Consider the following 6,000-nt stretch of genomic DNA (forward strand, 5'->3'; position numbering starts at 1 on the left):
CAAAAAAGGCATGTTTGCTACATAGGCAGACCATGAAGACTTTGAACTTGAGGAACTGAAGCCTGAAAATTATAGTGACGCTAGTAATAATCAGAAAGATAAAGTCTTTGCTAGGGTAAACAGACATTGTTCTAGTTACTTTATTTTACCAGCTTACTTTAACAAAGAATTTGGCTCATAATTTGTACTTTTAAAAAAAGCCTCTTCTGATATTCGTATTTCATTTTGGTAGAGAATCATCAAAGGAATACAGTAAAAAAAYCTAATGGTTTTCTTAAAAATATTAGCAGAATTAAATTATATCATGAATATGAAAAGAGCATAGCATACAAGCAGCAGAAAACAAAAGGCAGATGGGTACAGGAGGAAGAGAGATCAAGGTGCAAAAATAACAGTTCAAATATTCTAAACAAGATAAATATTCATCAACTTGTTCTTCTGTATTTTGCAGTTCATTCATCTGTGGCTTCAAGAGTCACAAGACAGCAGGCATGGACTGAACTAGGAAACCCATCTTTTCCAGGTTTAGTACTCAGCTTTGCATCACAATAGGTAAATAGTATTTCTTCATTCCTTGGGTTTCCCAAGCTGTGCAATGGAAATAATGGCAATCATCTTCCCTTTTAAGACGCTTTGAGATGTATGATAGAAAAGTGCCCTACCAGAGCTTAGATAAGGTGATGTTGCAGCTAGTTTTCTCATTGCTTGAGTCTGGTTTTCTTTTTATGGGTGCAGTGTCAATCCATGTTAGATGACCTTCTGATAAGTATCACAATTTCTACTATAAGCTCAGAGCTCTTTTAAATGACCCCAGGTCCCTTTAAGGCCTGTGTCCTTTCCTTCAGTCCCTGCGGGACTTCCTCTTGCCCAGGTAGTCACTGGGCGGGTTCCTGGGTGTCCTTGTTCAGCTGATCAGGCTCCTTATCATGGGTCTCTGCACACTTGCTTGAGGGCAAGCCTGACATTTTGATCTGTGATAGTGACATGAGTTGTGCCATCAGAAAGGGAAATGTATTTGGTTTCTGAGTCAGATTTGGCTTCAGAGTAGCTGAAAACTATAATCTGCCAGGGCTGGAACCAGTCTGTTTTTAGAGCAACCYAGTTCTGATAATATATTCTTTTTAAGCCAGGTAAACATCCTTCAGAATCGCTGGAGCCTGTCTACAGCTTTCCTGCATTTGCATAGGTCTGAATCACAGTAAAACTCGCTCCCATTGGCACACTCTAGTCTAGACCATCTTCCGTTCTTGGCACACATAATAACTATTTTCACTCCATCCTTGTCAGCTTGCTCTTTCAGGAAATGCATTCTATTTTCCATTAAGTCCTTTTTGCATAAAGTAATTCGTACATCAAATAGTCTGCCAGGCTTTCTTTATCCTTGACTGACCTTTGCTGGGTTAGTCTGGCTAATACCTTGCCTATCAGTTCCATTACTCACAGTCTTGTGCTATTCTTATTGAGGGCAGTGCTTTCCAGGAAGGACAGAAATAGCACTACAAGCAGCCACTTCACTCAACTAATATTGTGATGAGATCTATGCAACGTCAAAATCTTAAGGTTTGATCTTAATAAGAAGCCACTTGCATATTTCTGTCCAGATGCAACGCTTCACTTTTTAAGGCCACATTCTCACCTCTCCTGTGAATGGCAGCCTTTACGAAATGCACACCAAATTTAAAAGCACTGCTGTTTTGATGAATTAACTGGAATCCTGATTGTTCTAAATGAAGACCATACAGATTTTTGATTTCTGCCAAGAGGCAGCAGTAAGTTCATAGTCCAGGGGAACTAAGAGGTCTTTTCCGCTTGTATCTTGTGTCACACAGACTTTTGAGCTTCATCCATCTGTTCATGTACTGAGCCCATTACTGTAACTATCATCATTCACTAAACCGTATAGCATGAAGGGTTAATGTCTCAGCCTAGCAATAGGCACCTCCACAGTGTGTATACTGTTTTGAAATAAAAGCAATACAAGGACATCTAAAAGAATGCAAATTATATCACTGCTGAGGATCGGAAAAGCAAAGTGATGATTCCTTGTCTTTGATCTGCTTTGCTGTGTATTATTATATTTCTGAACTGACAGAAAAGATGTTCATTTCAAGGCACCAAAATGTCTGAACTATTTAGGAATTGTTGCTTAGAATCAATTCTGGTTTCATATACTACATCTTCATAGGCATTATTTCTTCCAAATCAATTCCATCTCTGAACTAATTGTTTAAAAGCCATGACTTCATTTCCATGTTAAGGGAATATCTGTGGCACTCCAAATTAAAACAAAAATATTTTCAGTGGGATACACAATTTACACAGCTGTATTTTCAACAGTAAAACTTTCCAAATGCATATCTTTTGCCTTTGCACATATATAAATAGCTTTTTAGAGGCTGAAAGGCCTATGTTAGAAAAACATACAGTACCTACTTTAACAAAAGAATCAGACATCATTTATAATTCATGGAAGTATATTGAAGTTTTCCACGGCCATCCAAGAATGATGGTTTCAAATCTATGTAGTGCAATAAGCCAATATTCTGTGTAGTAACTTCTATATATCTCATATAGATTTTACTCAAGAGATCATATCTATACTGAGGTCTTCACATCTACAATGTGATACATTCAAAACCATCGCTTTCTCTGCATATCTATCAGCATTCATGTGTCGGTTTGTAGCCTGTGTTATTTTCATGTAGGCTTTAGGGACAGGGATGTGTTAAGCAGAAAGAAGATAGAGTTAAATGTAATCCGTGAGTAATCAGAAGCAAAAGAAATGGTTATCTCAATATTACAACTATATTTTTGTTCATATCCAATAAAAAATCCAAAGAAAAACGAATGATAGCTCTGGCCAGTTCCCATTGCACTGAAGGGCTGATGCAAAATTGCTGCATATAATTCAACTATTTCCTACTACTACATACAATTTAAAAGCCCAACAAGTAAGCTGCTGAGCTAAGGGAAGTTCATTATGGTTCAACCACAAATGGTTCAGTTCTACTCAAATAACGACTCAGTATTTATTTGCCAGTATAAGAAATTTACAGTATGGCTGCCTGGAAGGCATCTAACCTTGAGTCACAAGAGAATTCAATTTCTAGCTCTTTTTCTTATTCCCCAAAACATGTATTCTCTTAAATAATCCTCTGTAATTGTAGGACTGACATTAAATGATAGTGTCTTAATGTATAAAATCCAGTTTTACACTTTGGTCAAAACTCCCAGATAATTTGTTTTCTAATAAAGTTTTCCTCCCCCTCTGCAGTTGGTGCTAATATTTAGCACAGAATAGAAAAGGCTACATACTGAATAAAGTATCATGAACGGCTTTATTGGCTTTCGTATACTTAAAAAGGCTTTGTTCTGTACTTGATTAATTTGTGAAGCAGCTTATTTCAGATATTGAAGCTGCTTGTTTCGGATGATTATTAAACTAAACAGAGCAAGTATCCATTATTACCTAAAAATAATGAATGCAGAAGAGGCAGGCACTTGGGACCCAAGGAGGTGACATTAATGTTCAACATCTCGAAAACAGCAGCATATCAAATTATTGATGCAAAGCATTTGACGACTGTCTTTAAGAGGCAGGGACATAGGCTGTCTAGACATGATCAGATATCAAAGTCTACGAGTTTTGCAATCTGATCATTTTGTTTCCCTTTTACCAAGGTAAAGAGGCGCCTGTCAGTATTTGACAGGCTGCAGACACAATGATTATAACAACAATAAGAATAACTGCTCTCTGTAGTACTATCATGCTCAGAATAACTTTGTTGGAGGAACTCTCCTGCAGTTTGTTTATTTGTTTGTGTGGTGGTTTGGTTGGTTTTTATCTCTGATGGAGGGTAACGTCTGTATATTCTGTGACCCTTTGTTACAGCTCCCATTAGACAGGGATTTAGATACAGATCCCAAATTGATCTCAAACCACAGTGGAGAGACTAAGCGGCAATATCTGTAGAAGCTGAATTGGAATATATGCCAGATCAGGCAAGTCATTCTTTTTGATTTGGACATAATGGATAAAATCTGCGTTAACTCTTCGCATGCACCAGAAAACTTCGCCCAGCTTCTCATTTCATGATCGTTTAACAGGCTGCAGGCACAATCATTATAAGAATAACTGCTCTTTTTAGCAGCAGCCTCTGATAATAGATTTCCAAGTGGTACACTATATATTTAATATATGCCAACAGCAATTTTAGGAAGTGCTGTGTGTTTGTTTTATAATTGTAATTCAATGTATCTGTCAATGCTGTTTTTTTCCCAGACTCCATGATTGTGCTTTTGTCAACAGAAAACGGCAATATCTTCCTCTAAGACAAAATTCAAGATCAAATGAAAGTTGAAGTAGCTGGAAAGCACATGGTAGCAGAAACTACAATTGGGGCATTTGATTTAGTTTTTTCTCTGTGGTGTGTGGGCAGCTACTGCTAAAGTATACAAAAGAACAAATTCTCAACTCAGTATTAGTGTTTGATTTGATTTAGACAATGATGTTGATGCTGTTTGGGTGAATGCCTATGAGAAAAATAGGATAAGACAGCTACTTAATGGGATATTAAGTGATTCAATGTGGAACATCACAATTGTAGTTTAAAGAATTAGAATATGTTCTGATTCCTGAAACAGAAACTGTCAAAACCATACTCTGTCTATAATTTTATTTTATGTTGTCATCTTCAAGCTTTCAAATGTCTCTTAAGTAATAACATCATATGATGCTGCATTATGACATTTAAGCCTCTGGGTTAGAATACCAACTCTGCAACTCTGCATCAAGTCATGCTGTCTCATACCCTGATGTTAAGTCACATGCAGAGATTTTCAAAGGCTTTAAGACCAGTCTGTGCCCAACTGTATTTATTGTCTCTAGGAACTGGATTTCTAACTCTCAGCTCTTTGAAAACCARTCATTCTACTGGTGAATTTCCACACTGCAAAAGTAATAGAATTGCCTATTATCAAGAGGCCTTCAGACAACTGGTCAGCAGCCATTCTTCATAGCAGAGTGCAAACATTCAACAGAAAATCAGAGAATTAATATGAACAGGCTTGTCATAGCTCACCTATAAAAAAGCACTTCCCACTTCTCAGCTGAAGGAGACTTTGGGGGTTAACACGGATGCTTGTGCTCTGCTTTGCTTTGTGAAATCAGTACATCCTTGTGTCAAGCACTAGATGTACACACAGTAACAAACTATTCTTGCCCTTAGAAAACTAACAATGTAGATAGATCAGAAAACATATTATTGTCCCATTTCAGAGCAAGAAAATCAAGGCTATTGTCTGAAAACTGCAAGAGAAGTAGGAAGAAAAATCCACTTCTCCTAAATGTCCACAAATCATCTTTCTTCTGCATAAACCCCAGGAAGGGAGATGACAGAAATGGGGCAAAACTGGGAGGAGTGCAGCTAGTTAGGCAATTGGGGTAGCTCTGAGGATGGTGAACTGGTGCCCTGTAAGTAACCYCAGCATTCAGGCCAAAGGCAGGCTGCTCCAAGGGTGCATCCCCTAAATCCCACAGGCGTTTCCTCACAACAGGGCTGAGGCCTATTGCTCATGGTTTGAAATATGATGTGGTCACGACTCCTGTGCTGCCTGGGAACTGATTCTCAGTCCTCCACAGCCCGATCCATAGACGTATTAGGTGCTTAAAGATACAGTGGGCTGTGTCTGATACGGAACAGCAGTGAATCCCCCACTCGTCCCCAGTTAGTGCATGATAGCCTGGTTCACAGAGAAGTGCAGATGTCAAATGTGCTCCAGCCCCTCAAGGGACTGAAGAGTTCAAAGCAACAACCGGTCCTTCGGACAGCTCTGAACGAAACGCGTGATGGGAAGGGTAGAAGGGTCAGGGAACCAAAGTGAATCTAGTCCTAAGAAATGCTGATGGCCACACAGAGTGCTGCAGGTGGAGGGGCCACAGGACCAACTGCTTTGGTCCACTACTATTGTGCCAAATAACCCTTCAAATGGAGACAAGGC

The sequence above is a fragment of the Apteryx rowi genome, unplaced genomic scaffold (genome assembly GCF_003343035.1).
Source record: "Apteryx rowi isolate R43461 unplaced genomic scaffold, aptRow1 scaffold_4, whole genome shotgun sequence".
Taxonomy (NCBI): Eukaryota; Metazoa; Chordata; class Aves; order Apterygiformes; family Apterygidae; genus Apteryx; species Apteryx rowi.